Source organism: Nyctereutes procyonoides, unplaced genomic scaffold, assembly GCF_905146905.1.
Source record: "Nyctereutes procyonoides isolate TBG_1078 unplaced genomic scaffold, NYPRO_anot_genome, whole genome shotgun sequence".
NCBI classification, from domain to species: domain Eukaryota; kingdom Metazoa; phylum Chordata; class Mammalia; order Carnivora; family Canidae; genus Nyctereutes; species Nyctereutes procyonoides.
In genome coordinates this window covers 42,642,516-42,660,310 of record NW_026575126.1, presented here as the reverse complement: position 1 = coordinate 42,660,310, position 17,795 = coordinate 42,642,516, and the positions used below count along the sequence as shown (strand labels likewise).

Here is a 17,795-nt window from a genome sequence, read left to right as displayed (position 1 = left end):
ATGACATGTGATGCCTGCAGGTATGGACATTAGGTAAAACAGAAATAAAAGTACACGCAGTTGACTGTGTTCTTATTTTGTGCCAGGCATTACATATATACACTGCCTTACAGTATTGCCAACTCCTCAAATCAACTCTTCAAGTGAATTTTATGATCCCCAACTCACAGACAAGCAGATGGAGACTGATACTAGGTAAGAGAGCTTCTCAAGGTCACAGAACTGCTAAATAGGAGAAGTGGGACTAAAAACCGGGACTTCTGGGCCCCAAACCCCATGATCTTCACTACTATATTATGTTCACCCCTGTGTTGTGAGCACGGAATTTCTAATCCTTGCATATACCCTGGTGGAAATACAAAACCTAGAACTGAACCGGGTCTATTGGAAACAAGCCAGCACTGCATTTCTGGTGCTGCTTTCTCCCGTCCTCAAGACCGAGAGTCCTGGCCTACCCACTGCCAGGTGCCAGCGGCTCATCTGAGGGTCAGAGCTGACAAGGCCGTGCTGTCTCTACAGTGAGACTCTACTAGAACTAACACAGGAGGGCCCCTGTGAAAGGTTGCCCCAAATTGAAAAACAGATTATTTTGTTGGCAATGGATGAAGACACCAGCCCCGAGCACAAATTCATCTGTAGGGACGGGCAAGTCTCCTACAGATTTAATTCTCATGGCTGGTGTGTGTGAGGCAGTCCAGCATCAGAGCTAAGAGCCTGGCCTGTGCATTAAGAACCTCTGAGTTCCAATCCTGGCCTATGATGCCACGTGATCGCGGGCACTTTAGAAGTTAAGTCACTTAGCCTCTTTCATTTTTCTATCTGTGTAACTCGGATACGGTTGGTACCTCCCATACAGGACGTTGGAAGTACAGGAGGCACTTAAGCGTCCCGAGCCTGAGTAACTCTCCAAAAGGGAAAAGTGTAAATGCTCAGAGTTACCCTCGGCACCCAGCACCCAGCGCAGACCCCTAGCGCAGCTCCGACTGGATCCAGTCCAACCTGAAGGGCGCCCTAACTTTGAAACTCACTCAAACTCTTTCCACACAATTTCATAACAGATCTGAAACTGGTTAGCTGGACCAGGCTAGGCGATAAGTGAGAAGATGTTTATAGCCTTTGACAAATGGGCTCTCATCTCCTCCTGACAGATGCTCCCCCCGGCTGGTCCATCCGCCTCTTCTGCGATCACCTGAATTGCAGTCTTCATAATACTACTGGAATTCAGATGGATTTTACACCACAAATAAAAATGAATTTAAATGCCTCAGCTCTCCACCAGCAACACGGGTACTGTAAATGTCAAATGCCTGCGGTTTTGCAAGGCCGCACAGCCGGCTCCGGGTCCTGGACTCCTTTGCATCACCGCTGCTAAATCTGCATCAGCTCCACGACATTCACCTGTGGGAGGAACCGATCTGAGCTCTGCTTCCCACTTAGAGGTGAAAAATGCCTCCAGCCCTTGAGATCTCCCCATGACAGCTTCTAGACAATTGTAAGAAATGGCCAGAAAGACATCCAACATGCAGGTCCACTCACAGGGGCGGGCTCCGCTATTGGGTGGGCTTGGAAGCAAAAGGGAAACGTGCAACAGAAGCGCACCCCAACACAGGCCGCAAATTTCTCCATACACAACTGGGCAAGGATCTCCTTGCCGACGTCCGCCGACGGAGATTAGGCGTTTAGAATAAAGAAAGAGACATCAGAGAGAACTATTCTCTCCTTCGGCCAGCACTCTCCATGGAACCAGACTGTGCAGACCGGAAGAGGGATGTTCTTGTCCTTCCTTAGGCCGGGGGCTCTCTCCAGCTCTGGGCAGTCACCGTTTATCTGCTATCATTGGATCCGGTCTGGGATTCAGTCAATGCAAAAGTGATTCATCTCAAGGTGAACGCCCCAACCGAATGGGATGAGGCATGACATTGGAGGGACGGCAGGGAGAGACCCTATTAGACTACGGCAAACTTGAGATCTTGTTTTCTAAACCTCTTCTCTCCAGAAGGCGCTCAACCATATACAAAGGCACAAGTGTGAGCACACAAATATATGCATACATATAGAATATACAGAAGAGGGGCAGACAGGAAGGAAGGAAAAGTGAGGGCAGCCCAGGTGGCTCAGCGATTTAGCGCTGCCTTTGGCCCAGGTTATAATCCTGGAGACCCGGGATCGAGTCCCACGTCGGGCTCCCTGCATGGAGCCTGCTTCTCCCTCTGCCTCTGTCTCTGCCTCTCTTTCTCCCTCTGTGTCTCCCATGAATAAATAAATAAAATCTTTAAAAAAAAAAAAAAAAGGAAGGAAAAGTGAAAGGGAAATGAGAAAAATAAAGGAAAATAGTTTACCTGGGGATCCATCTAGTCCCATAGATGTCATGTTAAGCTTTCTTAACTAAAGGAAACAGCTTCAAAGAAATCACTGTTGGTTTGCCTTCAGAGCACTCAGCATTTTGTAAAGACCCACACGGGCCAAGGGCTGCGTCTTCAGAGGCAGGCTGACTTATTATTTTGGCACCTCTGTCATCTCTCGTCACTTCAATTCCACTTTATCAAATTACTGATTTTGCCAGAAGCGTTTGGATTAAGTGGAGAGGGGCATACACACATACGCAGGAGCAAGTGTCATCACTTCAATGGTGAAATTTCATAATTATACGTCAGGGTGACAGAAGTACCAGAGTGCATTCGAGAGACGGGATGTAGATCATCCCCGAAGCCACGGCCACCATCGCCCTGCACGCTCTGGTGCCACACCACTGCACACAGGGGTGGGGCCAGCACTCTCATGGGGATGGTGGGGACATGCCCCTCTGGGATGACTGGGGTTGACTTTCCCATTAGGAGATGAGACCCCAACGTACAGAGCTCTACCCCCAGCACCTACCTCATCCCCACTCCCAACCCTACAGTAGGAGACCCACAGAAGCTACAGCCCAAACGTAAGGATCACACAAAAATAAATCAGAAAAGAATTCCAAGAGGAAGGAGAGTTCTCCTGTTGCACAGAAGGAACAAGTCCTTAGAGAATAAAACCCTCAAAACGGCATCACCGCGGTGGCATTCCTAGGAGTCCTCCCCAATTAGCTGCAGCCACAGAGCTTTGGTTAATTCATGTGTCATCAGTCATGAGCTCTCGTGTTTAGAAAACGCCAGGTGAACGTGTTTAGAGAGGAGGCCTTATTTGAAGTGCCTGACTCAACCCCACAGGCTATGATGAAGCACAGAAATGCACGGGTTTGTGTGCATGTGTGCGCACACCCATGCATGTTACTGTTTTTTGCAAATAGGGGAAGCCGTGTACAGAAGGAGCACATAGGACTTTTCCTCACCAGTAAGCACCACGAGGCTTCCACAGGCTTAGGGGATGCTTATCGCTGTGATGTATGAACCAGTGGCAGTTTGGGTCTGCAGAATGGAGCCGTGTGACCAGCTTTCGCTGCCTAGAGATGACCCTGCTTGCTCACTTATCTTGCCGGTGATGGAACTGGTATTATTTTAACAGTGTCAGGTCTCCTGGTATCTTTCAAACACTACTGGCAAAGAAGGTATTAAATATATATATATATTGGATAGAACAATGCTTGTAAATTCCACAAAAGTCCAAGGAAAGTAGAAGCATCCTGACCTTAGGAAGCAGGGCAGGTGACCTGTGTTCATTGTGACATGGGCAGAGCCGTCAGGGCAGATCACCCTTGGCAGAAATGGTAGGAACGGATGAAAAAAAGACTGTAGACACACGTCCAGCCTAAATTCCATTTGTCTAGCCCACAAAATATACACCTGCAAGTATGCCAGCATGCAAACACAGGACGGGTGCAAATGTGAATTGAAATGCCTTTGCCTGGGGAGCCCTGGGTGGCTCAGTGGTTTAGCACCTGCCTTCGGCCCAGGGCATGATCTTGGAGTCCCAGAATCGAGTCCCATGTCAGGCTCCCTGCTTGGAGCCTGCTCCTCCCTCTGTCTGTGTCTCTGCCTCTCCCTCTCTCTGTGTCTCTCATAAATAAATAAATAAATAAAATCTTAAGAATAAAAAAAATGAAACGCCTTTGCCTGCCAAGGAGAGCAGCCCAGAACTGGAGCCACCGACTGGAGGATCACGTGGAGCAAGTCTTAGCTACCTTATCGTTATTCCTTCCAACACAAGGTTAACACTCCTTAAAATAATGCATGACAATTGCCTTTTACTTAAAAGCAAATTTTGTTTTGAGGAGTCCTTGACCATCTTGCTAATCAGCAGGTGACCAAGCTATCACACAAGAATCAGGCCTCAAAACCTCTGCTTGAAATAATAACTGCATTTGACGATAATGGTACAGTTGCAGAGAGAAACATCTTTCAAAATTGCGGAATGATGTCAAAAGTAGCCGAGAGATATGTACCCTCAATTCACTTATTTGACCTCTTTGGATCCAAGGCGTTAAAGGTAAAATTTGATCTGCTTGGGTGCGCTTTACCAGGGAAACTTCTGTGAACTCTGTCAATAAGGACAGACCGTGGAGAACAATTCTCTAATGGTTGTTTTCCTGAGGGGATCCGCATGAAGTGTAACAAGAAGATAAATGGGGGGGGGGGGGGGGCGTGACTCTGAAAATATAGAAAACCATCTCCCCTCCCTGCCTCCCTCCCCAAAACATCTCCCGTAAATAGATTTATGCCATAGAAAGTTGCCACTCACGTAAATGTGTCATGATGGAAACTGAGGCAGGCTCTCTCTCAAAGTGTGTAGAACAAAATCAGGGATGCACCTTGGGAAGCCCAATATTTTATAATCTACCATGTATATGATATCACAGAGTAATCATTAATGATCTTCAACAACACCCACACGGGGGGAGGGGCGCGGTAGGGGGGCGCCCCGGGGCCGGGCCCACGCAGGGGGAAAAAGAAAATGATGTTCAACAACAATGTGAAATGGGCTAAGGATAAATGAGCTACCTTCCTGAAGCATATGACTAAAGTAAAAATAGGCACCAATTTTTTAAGTACTTAATTACGTTCTGCGCTCTTCACTGAAGTCATCAGAGGTAACACAGATGCACGTTTTAAAGTATGATGGTCTTGAAGTGTCTAATATCAGTACACGAATCACCTTTGCAAGCCATCGTCCAGCCTTAAACACTTGGGTTTACATCACAGAGTTCTTGTTTTCTTTTGAAGCCAGAAAGATGAAAAACATGACTTACCTTTCTGTCCTCTATTTCCACACAGGTATTGCAGTCTGTTTTGATATCCTGAGAGGGAGAGAAAAGAAAGAGAAAGAACAGGAGTCAGACTTATGGCCAGGGAACATTCAGCAGTGTCGTTGAAATGCCCTTTAAAATAATAAAAAAAACTCACGCTCCTAACGGTTGTTTCTCGAGCCATTGCTCTTTATAGCCCTTTTAAGAAGTATATGCCCTGGTGTTTGCATTAGAGACATATGGATGTCATAACTAAGCTTTATTACATGTAGATGTGGGGTGAAGGCAAATCTATGGATCAGAGGCCACAACAAAGAGAAGCTGATGGCTCATAAAATCATATGCCCCCCCCCCATACCTTCATTCACATCAGCAGAAACTGCCCTCAGCCCTCACTTGGACTTAATATCTCTCTCCCATTGCAGATTTAGGATAGTCAAGTCTACCTGCTTTCATCACAAAACTATCACCATCTATTTTTTTAATTGTTCTGTCCATCCACTTATCCAGCCATCCATCCATCACCCAGCCCTTCTCCATTTATGCATGATCCATCCATCCATTAATCCATGGTTCCATCCGTCCATCTATATTTATTGCATATTTTACTTTTTCATGGATCTTTTTTTTTTTAAGATTTTATTTATTTATTCATGAAATACAGAGAGACACAGGCAGAGACACAGGGAGAGACAGAAGCAGGCTCCATGCAAGGAGCCTGATGTGGGACTCGATCCCGGGTCTCCAGGATCACACCCTGGGCTGCAGGCGGCGCTAAACTGCTGCACAAGCAGGGCTGCCGTTTCATGCATCTTTTCATGTTGCTCTGGAATGTAAAGGAAAAAACAAACAAACATGGTTTCTACACTTGAAGAATTCACCAGTTAGACAACAAATATCTGACACACACACAAGTAACTGCAATATTCATTTACTAATGTGCTCCACACTTATGGATTGCCAAGCCTTGCTCTAGGAAAGGAAGACTCAGTAGCATACAAAATACATGGGAAGTCCTGCCCTGGCGAGGCTTACATTCTGCTAGAAGAGACAAGACAATGAAAAGGGAACATCAGTAGATGGTATTTTTTAATTTTATGAGAGGATTCGTACTATAAAGAAAAATAAAGCAGGGTGAAGGGAATGGAAATTGTGAGCATGGGGGAATAAAATTTTAAATTTTAAGAGGAGTGGCAACTGGACAAAAGCATGAAGGAAATTCGGGGATGAGCCATGTCGCCGTCTGGGGACAGAACCTGTCGGGTGAGGAAAGAACAAGTGAGAAGTATCGGAGACAGTTAAGCTAAAGGAAGGAGGAAGAGGACCCGGTGGCAGGAGAGAAGTAAACTAGGAAAATACCAGAGATGAGATCAGAGGGGGATATTAGCTTTTATCCTGAGAGCAGTGAGAAAATACTCAGGTGTTTTTTTTTTTTTTTTGAGTGTTTTTGTTTGTTTTATGTCAAAATACACACAGCATTTACTGTTTTATCCATTTTGAATTGTACGGTTTGGTGGCATGAGGCACATGGACAATGTTATGCAAGCATCCCCTCCTTCCATCTCTAGGGCTTCTTCACCCTCCCAAACTGAAATGCTGCCCCCAGTAAACACTAACTCCCCATGTCTCCCTTTCCCAGCCCCTGGCAGCCACCCACCAGTCTCCTTTTTGTGTCTGCGAGTTTGACAACTGTAGGTACATCACGGTGCCAGTCTCGAGGACAGCCATAACAAAATGCCACAGACTGGGTGGCTTAAACAAACAAATCTATTTCTCTACAATTCCAGAGGCCAGGAGTCCAAAATTAAGGTGCTGTCAGAGTGGGTTGCTGGTGAGACCTCTCTTCCAGGCTTGCGGATGACCACCTTTCTCACTGTGCCCTCATGTGGCCTCTTCTCTGTGTGCACGGAGAGACGTCTCTGGCATCCTTTCCTCTTCTTATAAGGACACCAGTCCTATCAAACTAGGGCCCTTATGACCTTCTCATCTCCATTACCTCCATAAAGGTCCTATATCTGAAAACAGTGACATTGGGAGCTGAAGCCTCAACATATGAATTTGGCAAAAGGGCACAATTCATTGTATAACACTCATACAGGAGGGATCATATGGTATCTGCTTTTTTGTGTCTGGCTTATTTCATTTAGCACGTCTTCATCCAAGGCTCAGCCATGTAGTAGTATGCGTCAGAGTTTCATTACTTTTTAAGGATGAAGAATATTCCATTGTATGTATATAGGACATTGTGTTGATCCATTCATCCATGGATACACGTTGGGTTTTTCCACCTTTTGGCTACTGTGAATGATGAACACAGGTGTACACATATCTGTTCAAGTCCTTGCTTTCAGTTCTTTGGCATATACACCCAGAGGGGGAATTGCCGAATCGCAGATTTTTTTTAAAATTTTATTTATTTGTTTGACAGAGAGAGAGAGAGAAACAGAGAACACAAGCAGAGGTAGAGGAAGAAGCAGACTCCTCGCTGAGCAGGAAGACCCAACGCAGGGCTTTATCACAGGGCTTGATCCCAGGACCCCAGGATCATGACCTGAGCTAAAGGCAGACACTTAACAACTAAGCCAGGCACCCCTCACAGGTTAATTCTATGTTAATTTTTTTTTTTTTTTAGAAACCATCATACTGTTTTGCACAGCAGCTGTGCCATTTTACATTCCCACCAGCGGTGCATGAGAGTTCCAATTTCTCCATGTCCTGGCCAGCACTTGTCTTCACTCAGAGGTATTGAAGAGAAAAGAGACATGATCTGACTTCTGTTTTAACAGGATAGACATGTGAGAGCCAAGAGCACAAGGGGAGACCAGTTTCGGGGTGGCTGCAGGAGGTCAGATATAAGATGAGGGTGGCTGGGAAGGGTGATGGCAGGGAGGGAGGTGGTAAGAAGTGGTCAGAATCTGAATGGAGTCAACAGATGTCTTAAAGTATTGGATGTGGAATACGAGGGAAAGATGGAAGCCAAAGGTCATGCCAAGGTTTTTGACCTAATCATTCTAGCAATGGAGATTGGGGTTGGGGGTCAGGACTATGGGTGAGGCAGGATGGTGGAGGGGTCTGAAAATAACAGTGGCTCAGTTTGGGGTAAGTTAAGTCCATAGAAACATTTATTCTCTCACCAAGAAGTAGTTGGGTTTACTCTGCTGATGTGTCTTTAGGAGAGGGTTGATTAAGTAGAAAGCCATCACCATTGTGATTATTTTTTTAAAAAAGATTTCATTTATTTATTCATGAGAGAGAGAGAGACAGAGACACAGGCAGAGGGAGAAGCAGGCTCCATACAGGGAATCCGATGTGGGACTCGATCCTGGGTCTCCAGGATCACGCCCTGGACCGAAGGCAGGCGCTAAACCGAGCCACCCAGGGATCCCCTCACCATTGTGATTATTAATCACAACAAATTATAGGTCTGTGTGAATCAAAAGTGGAACAAAAGAAAACAACATCATAAGTTAAAGATTCTGTTTTTTTCTTTTGTTTTGTTTATGTAACAGATTGTTTTATTATCAGTAAAATGGGACTAAAACAATGAGCAGTGCTTCCCTAGCACCAGGAACTATGGTAGATGTTTTTCCACACCTGTCTTTAAGCTCCTTACAACCAAACAAGGTTGGCATTTTTAGTTTTTACCACATAAAAAATGAGGTTAATGATTAGGTAACCCATCCTGGGTCACACATCAACGAAGCATAAGTATACAACTGGAAGTGGCTCCTAACACCAGGCACTTATATTCCTTTCAGGTTATTTTATTTTATTTTATTTTATTTTATTTTATTTTATTTTAGTCGAGGTAGTTGGTCAGTCTGGGTAATTCAGGTCACCTGTCTCATTATTTTCCTTTCTATAGGGAAGAAGGGACATCTAAAGTAACTTATCTGAGAAGAGGAGCAGTTGTGGTTCTACAAGAGTGATCCCAGCTCAGCAGCACCTGAGAACCTATTACAAATGCATCTTCTTGGGCCAGACCTGGTGAAATACTCAGAGATCTGTGGGTTAGCAAGCCCTCTAGGGGTCCTACTGTGGACTCAAGGCACAGTCATGGTTAGCAGTTCCTGCATCGCAAGTGTGGCGCCATCACATCATGGCTGTGCAGCTTAGGCAAGTGTCTTTGCCTTTCGACCTCCTGATGGCCTCATCTGTGACACAGGGGTAATATGAGGAACTGGCTGTCCAGAATGGGGTCTGTGCCCCAAATGGGGCATCTCAGGCTTCACCCCGCATATACTGAAACAGAGTTGGCACTTTAACGAGCCATACACCAAATGATTGTGTTCCCCAAAATGCAGAGGTCGAAGCCCTAAACCCCCAGTGTAGCTGAGGGTTTGGAAATGGAGCCTCTTAGGAAGTAACTGAGACTAAATCAGGGAACTTGACCTGATGGGATTGACATCCTTATAAGAAGAGACCGACCTCAAAGAGCTTGTTCTCTCTCTCTCTGCAGCCATGCACAGAGAAAGGTCATGTGGGAACACAGAGAGAAGGTGCTGCCTGAAATCCAGGAAGAGTACTTCCCAGAACCTGGTCATGCTGGCACCCTGATCGCAGACTGCCAGCTTCCAGAACCATAAGAAAATGAATTTCTGTTGTTTTACATCTTTCAGTTGATAGTATTTTGTTATGACAGCCACGCTAAGATTCCCAATGACCTCCAAAGCCCAGTCCTAGGACTCAGGGTCATAGTTTTCTCACTACAGCCCTGATTTAAGGGCTGAGGTCTCTGACTGACCTTGAACCCTTACTCTTACTGAGAACTCTCTTAGAATTCACCTACTAAGACACATAGAGATTAACTCAGTATGGGAGCGATAAAAATCATGAATTATTTTTAAACCCAGGAGATGCCATCTAGAAACAGGGCAAGAAAAAGCAGTTCCTTGTCTGTTTTATGCCGTTGTGACCAGGGGAAGTGTGTGTATCCTCTCTTTCCGCCAATGAAAATGCGTTGAGTTTGTAGGGAAGAGTCCATATCCAATTGTGATTTACCCACAAAGAAGTGGCAGGTGTTAATCAACTAACTAACAAAATCAATAAGCCAAAGGCAGGTTTTTGTTTTTAATCTGCCACCAAGGACCCACACGAGCAACAGAAAGAAGCCATCTGGTAGAATCAGAGCGCTTGCCATTTCCCTAAGATTATTTAATTTATTCTTGTCAGGATTAATTTACTAAACCCACACTAGATTTTTTATTTAGATGATATTGTTGGTTTGTCATCAGCTGCAGATCCACGCAGGAGGCCCCACCGGGGACTGCACTAGCTTCTGAACAATGTTGGGCTCAAATTGGAGAAAGGTCACTTTGGCGGGAACAAATTATTGTTCCAGATCGCTCCACGTAGAGCTGGGGTCTCCGGATGGGCTCCGACCTGACCTTTTCCGAATCAGAAGAGTCGAGTAAGTACTTCAGTCCCACTTAATGACTTCGCTCGGAAAACAGCTCAACTACGTAAGTGTTAAGTACGAATCTGGAGCCATGTACTCATCACCAGGCAATCAATTTCCCTACAGAAGCCAGGCGTTCTCCTTTCGGTAGCTGGAGAACCACAAATAGCGGCTCAATCGCTAGCAGCAGGTGGGGTTCTGCACACCCTATGAAGTCATACCGCTTGCCTTCATATAACTGGACTCTATACCACACTAGTTGTGGGCTGGTGCCTTAGTTTCTCTGTCTGTAAAATAATAATGATAGCCACCTCATTTGTTGCCAGGCATATCTACTACATGCAAAGGTCTTAGCACAGGGCAAGTCATCGGTAAATGCTGGTTATCATTGACGGCATCCTCCAAATGTCTTTGTCAGACCCAGTTCTGAGTAGAGTATTGAGAACTTAAAAAAAGTTCTATTTTTAAAGTTTGCTCTTCCAAGTCTTCTGAGGTCTTCTGGCTTTTAGATATCAAAGCACCCATGTGTCTGTTCTTTTCAGAAGCTGTTCTCTCTCCCAAGAGAGAAATGTTTTTTTCTTCTGCATTTTGTGTTAGTTGTTTCTGATGATTTTGTAGGTCAGGGTTATTTATGCCCACAGTGCAGAGAACCATCATCCTGGATCATGTATCAGCACCATTCACAACTGTGAAGTGCCCAGAACTTAACGGTCCCTGTGAACAGGTGGGGAGAAATGTCTGCCAGTGAGGTTTTGGAGGCCTCAGAGGATTTTGAAGCTAGGAGTCTACAGTGGGTGGAATAGTAACTCTCAAAAGATTATGTCCATATTTCTACCCCTGGAATCTGTGAATGTGACCTTATTTGGAAACATGGTCTTTGAAAATGCAATTATGGATCTTGAAGTAAGATCATCTTAGATTATCTGTATGGCCCCTAAATCCAATGGCAAGTGTCCTTTTAAGAGATAGAGAAGAGATGGCCATGTTAAGACAGGAGCAACACGGCAACCAGCCAAAGAGTGCCTCAAGCCACCAGAAGCTAGGGGAGGCAAGGGGAAGATTCACTCCTGGAGTCTGATAGGATGGTAGCCCTGCTAACATACCGATTTCGGAATTGTGCCCTCCAGAACTGTGAGAAAATGAATTTCTGTTATATTAAGCCACAAATTTTTAGTTATTTTTTTACAGAAGCTGCAGAAAACTAATCAAGAGCCTCAAGGAGCTTCCGGTTTGATTCTCTCATGTTTGATGCCTGCCTATTCATCACAGAGAAAAGAAAGGCATGATTCAGAGACCATGCCATGTAATCCAAGCCTTAGGGGAGAAGAAAAATCCCTTTATACAAGAGATGCCATGGCAGTTGCATGCTGTTATGTTCACAGGCCCTTGTGTTTCCAGAAGAGGGCCCCTGGAACCTCTGTTAATGATTTCAGGTATCAACCCTGGAAGGGCAATATACAGAAAAGACCAGGGTGCTTATATTGGATGTGCGAGTAAAGTAAGGTCATTCATCTTTGACTTGGCATTGTTTTCTTGGACTCAGATACTCACCAAGTCCCAGAGAGCATTTCAAAGGAAATACCTGCAGTTTGAAACATCTCTGGAGAGCTGGTGGATGATGTAGGAAACAAAGGCAAAAGCAAAATTAAATTTCCTTACTACTTATAGCCCACTGACAAGTCCTTGAAACAGGCAGGGTGACATTCCTCTAGGGACTCAACTACCTGGATGTCGACACTTGGCTAAGGGCAAAAGGCAATCTTAGCCTGACCCCAGGATCCTGTAAGTCTACTTTAACATATAAAAAATTCCTTTGAAAACTTCCCTTATCTCTACCCCCTTCCAAAGATAAATGTTAGCAATCATCCTCCAAGCATAAGACCCACTGATATACATCTAAAGGGTCTCACGACTAAGGTTTTATTAGACAGTAATAAATGCCCTTTCGATAATAACAGCTAGCCCCCTCAGGGTCCTGGAAACCTTGTTTCCAAAACTCCTTGGAGACATATACTCTCCCTAACCCCCTCCCAACTTGAACAAATATGATGGGCCACTCCTCATGACCCCAGTGCAGCTCTTTCGGCCCATGTGTCCCATCCCCCTTTTGCACCAGTGATGTCTCAAGAATTCTTTCTAGGCTCCCAAACCCTAACACCTTCCCTTATCAGTGGAGACATAGCCAAAGATTCATATGACAAACTCAAACAGGGTTTACCACCAACTACCCCTCTACGGGGATTAGAAGTCCAGGTGGTTTGCTCATCCTTTTCAAGCAGAAAATAAACGCTAAGGCAAGGCAGTTGATAGCATTAAGAAAAAGTACATTTTGATACCACACTCCAAAAAGAATTTAAAAGTGCGTTTTAAATTCTAAATCAACAATATGCAGGGAGGGGAAAAAAAAAAAGAGTTTCCTTCCACCTTTCTAGCTTCTTCACTCATGTCCGCCATATTTAAAAGATAGGTTAAATAGAGAAATGCAAACAGAAATGTAATGACTTCTACCTCTGTATACGTGGGACATGCCCAGAAAAAAAAAAAAAAATTAAACTAAAGCCACCTTTAGTTCAAAGCAAAGAAAGAAGTCTGGGTGGGCAGTTGGCCAGTTCTGGCAGATTATCAGGCAAAGCACAGTAAACAAGGGTAAGGTTATCATGCAGATTTCAGCCACTGCCTCTTCCATTGCTGAGAGTTTCTGGAGATTTAGAGTCATCCTCCTCTTCCAGGCAAAGGAAGGGAGACACCCTTACAATTGGAGATTTCTCTTAAAACTGTAAATAACTCTCTCACAAAAGGGCACTCCTCTGTTTTCAGAGATTCAGATAGGATCTGTAGCCTCCCTAAAGTTATCATCCCCCAATGATCCTTATGCTAAAAAGGCATATTTGGGGTGTTAGCATCATTTTCCCTTTATTTACAAATTTCCTTTCCTTTTTTTTTAAATATTTTATTTATTTATTCATGAGAGACAGAGACAGAGAGAGGCAGAGACACAGGCAGAGGGAAAAGCAGGCTCCATGCAGGGAGCCCGATGTGGGAATTGATCCCAGGGCCTCCAGGATCACGCCCTGGGCTGAAGGTGGTGCCAAACCGCTGGGCCACCGGGGCTGCCCCAGTTTCCTTTTCAATAGCAATTTTTCTATACTTTGGACACTTAAATTTCCTACTGTTCTGCAAATAACAATTATTTATCATTTAAAAGAAGCTAAACAATATGAGTTTAGATCCTAGGACTTAGAACATTTACTACAACTTGGGTTCTAAAGTTGATGTTGGTTTTTTTTTCCTACCTTTACAGAGATTCAAACTTTGAAAATAAATACAAGTTATAGGACCATTTGGCCCAGTGCTTCCATTTTTCAGATGAGAAAACCGAGGATCAAGGCGTACAGGGAGGCACTGGTTTTGATAACAAATGACATAAGAGGGATTTGAAATCCATCTACCTGCTTTGTAACTTATGCTTTCCTCAACACCACATTTTGTGTTTGGATATGAATATTTAGACCGATATTCCACATTCAATTGCATTATTTAAGGATAATGATTGTGCCCAAAGTTTTTTGAAAAAAAATTGAGTAACCGTGTTATCTCGTAACCACAGTCGGTAGAAATTTGGAGTCATGCGTGCCTTCCTGCTGAATTCTTCCATTTATGTTCACTCAGCTACAAAGACTTAAGATTCAAATAGGGTCACTTGAATATGTAAGGAAGAGCATAAAACGTTTGCACTGACAAGTTTTATCCCCTTCACAGCGCTCCATTCACAAATTTGCTCAGCCCCTGCAATCCCACAGAGGGCCAGCAGATGGAAGCAAATAACTTTGCAAAAAACTAAAATGCATGAAGCTGTCGACCAGAAAGAGCATCCCCTTCATGGGGGTCTGTAAACTTCTTGAAATATCATAATCTAACTGCTCCCTCAAAATTTATGTCCCCAATGACTGTATGCTTCGATTAAAAAGCTTTCTTTTTTTTTAAGATTTTATTTATCTGTTCATGAGAGACACACAGAGAGAAAGGCAGAGACACAGGAAGAGGGAGAAGCAGGCTCCATGCAGGGAGCCCGACGTGGGACTCGATTCTGGGTCTCCAGGATCACACCCTGGGCCAAAGGCAGATACTTAACAGCTGAGCCACCCAGGCATCCCCGATTAAAAAGTTTTCATTACTTACCAGGAATGTTATAATTTCAGAAAGCATTTCATTAGTACGTGTTTATGAAGGTTCAGTATAACAAAGATCCCTGTGTCAAGGCACAGGATGCTCCAAAAATCTATTAAGTTTCAATCTGAACATGAAGACGGAGAATTTATTCCAAAGCCGTTTTGCCTGAATTCATGCAAATGGCAAAACAACAACAACACTCTATAAACTGAGATCTCAACATTAAATTCATTCAACCAAGAGAGTAGAATCAATCTCAGTTGGCTAGCTCAGAATGCAAGGTTTCTGACTTTATAAATGATTGAGAGGAATTTTAAGTGGGGGATGGGTTACGGGGTATTTTCCCTGGGAGAGAGGTGGCAGGAAAGAGCTGTACAGCCAGAGAAACCATAAAACAATCCCCAAGTCCCATCTTCATGGAAAGAAAGATAGCACGGCTTTCATCTTAGAATTGTGACTTCTGGCTTTGAAGCCTGCACCCTCAGCCCCCGTGAATTATTTTGTTCTCTTCATCCTAAGTTGTTCGCAGCTGAGTTATCAGGAGACAAGAGAGACTTGGCAGGAACCCTGGCAACCCAGGGCTGCTGGCTCAGCACAACTGAATTTGCTACCTAGGAAGGCAGCCCCCCTCTCAGGTAGGAGCACCTTGTCACCAAGGTAAGCTCAAACCAAGGGTCTGTTTGCAAATAAGAGCTATGCATTGGCATCACAGCAGGGGTTTAATGAGAGCGTTTTTAATTAACTGTAAAAGTAATTACCCATATTAGATGTAAATCGCACTTGTTTTTACATGAGGTGAATAATTTTAGTGCAGCTTTTAAGAATAATACTTTCTAGAGGAGCTGTCAGCTGCACAGGCTCTTAACAAATCCATGTGTTTAAAAACAGTATCTAGGAGAAAAAAACAGGAGCCCAGGAAGCCTTCGGTTTGTCACCTGGCTGCTGCCAACTATGCAGCTTCTCTTTTCATTTTACAGCAGTTCAGCACTCCCCGCCAACAGCTGCGTACTCAGAGAAGTACCCTCACAAAAACGTACAAATCCTGCAAATCGGATGGGGTTTTTGTTCTATTATGTTGTGTTTTGTTTTGTTGTCCTCTTGGCTTTTTGCCTCCTGGATGATCCCCAACACTTCTATTGATGGGCTCTTGTGAATAACTGAGGGACTCAGCCAAAAAAAATAGGAACTCAAGGGAAGGTGAAGGGAGAAGCCCAACAGACCACCAGTGTGGCCTTCCATGACTAAGGTAGTATATTATCCAAGGACAGAACAGGACAGAAGAGGCAAGTGTGGCAGCAAGCAGCCCAGGCTCCCAGGGCTCCTGGGCGCCTTCGGGAGTTCCAGGGCAGTACCTCTGCTGCAGAGAGATGTCGGCACGACCCGCTGCAAAACAAAAAGGCAACTCTCCAATGGATTTATATAAATAGTAGGAGAAAAGATGGAGGTCAGTGTCAGGAGGGAGCAGATGTGACCTCCTTGGGTGCAGAGCTGTGTTAAGATGCTGTCCCCTGGGCTCTTGAGATTTCCCTGACTTAGCAAAGTGTGAGGTGGGCCCCTGAACCTCCCCCTGGAACCACAGCGAAGCATAAACAGCCAGGATAGAGTTTGCAAATACAAAATTACTGGGTAATTATTTATACTTTGATAGGCACCTTCATTAAGGGATTTGAGGATGCAATTATCAAATTGAAGTTTAGTGCACTCCAGTTAAGCAACAGAACTGAACATCAGGAAAGCAGGATGCAGAAAGACGGGATTGCGCCCTGCGTGCCCATCCAGGGGGCCAGCAGCTTAGCTGTCAATCAGATGCCTTTTAAAAAAGAAACCAGGCCATCTGAAGAGCTGGCTACCATTGTGATCGTTTTCCTGTCTATAGCCTCCTTTGGGTTTTGGTTGCTGTTGTGTTCTTATTAATGCTTGTTGTGTTCTTTGCCTTAAAAAAAAAAAAAAAAAAAGATGGGGATAGAGCAGGAAATATACTGGTTTGATATGATATTCTGAAAATTTCACCCAGTTCAAGGTCAGCTGAAGGAGGAACCAGACCTGGAACTTGTATCTCTCACAAGGAGCTTTTTTATTCCCCACTATAGGGCCACGCGTGCTTTCCCAGCATCCCCTACATCCAACACAGTGTAGCTATTTCCCACATTGCCTACATAAAGGATTGAAATTAAGAAAAAAAGAAGAAAGAAAGAAAGAAAGAAAGAAAGAAAGAAAGAAAGAAAGAAAGAAAGAAAGAAAAAGAAAGAAAGAAAGAAAGAAAGAGAAAGAAAGAAAGAAAGAAAATAGTCTGGTTCTTAATTAATATACCAACCTCTTGAGGAAATGTGACACACTGAACATTCAGCAATACTAAGATAATGAAATAATTCACAATGCTATTTGAGGGTAAATGCAATGAGAAGTTGTATTTTAATTTCAACTCCATGTATGGATCAAAACATGTAAGACAGAAGGCTCAGGAATGAGTCTACCTTGCTTCAAATCCTGCATCCGCCACTTAATAGCTGTGTCGTGACGTTATGAGACAACTTATCTGTGCCCTCCGTTTTTCAGAAAATAGGATTACTATCAGTCCGGATACCATCAGGCTGCCGGTAGTATTAAGTTGAGATAAAGCCCGTGAGTGCTGTCATGTAGTCGGAGCGGTCCAAAGTGTGTGTTTTCTCAGTTGCAATTTTTAAATTTTATTATATTTATCTATATTCATTAGATATTATTCCATATATAAGATAATTTTATTAACATTATCCTCCCTTCTTTATATAAAGATGGTTTTAAATATTGCCTGAATTCTTCTGTGTCACTGCTATCTCTGTCCATTAAATGGACTCGTAGGCGCAACAAAAGATGGCAATTTCTAAGAAAACAAGTCTCCTGGGAATTGATGCTGGTAGTCTATCTCCACACCCACTAAACCACACTTGTAAGGATCTTCACACCACAAGGACCAAACAAAACCACTTAACTAAATATTTAATCTCCTTCTAGGAATCAGATATTAGAAAAACACATCTAATGGTCAAAGCAAGGATTATGCCAATCAGAGAAGGT

General features: G+C 43.9%; 1 protein-coding gene across 1 annotated transcript in view; it reads right to left on the bottom strand.

Moving 5' to 3' along the window:
• RBFOX1 (RNA binding fox-1 homolog 1) overlaps positions 1–17,795 on the bottom strand; it is a 1,051,909-nt gene that overhangs the window by 891,891 nt on the left and 142,223 nt on the right. The window contains exon 2 of the mRNA XM_055340886.1: positions 5,177–5,224. The gene's annotated coding sequence lies outside the window, so the exon portion shown is untranslated. The remainder of the gene's footprint in view (positions 1–5,176; positions 5,225–17,795) is intronic.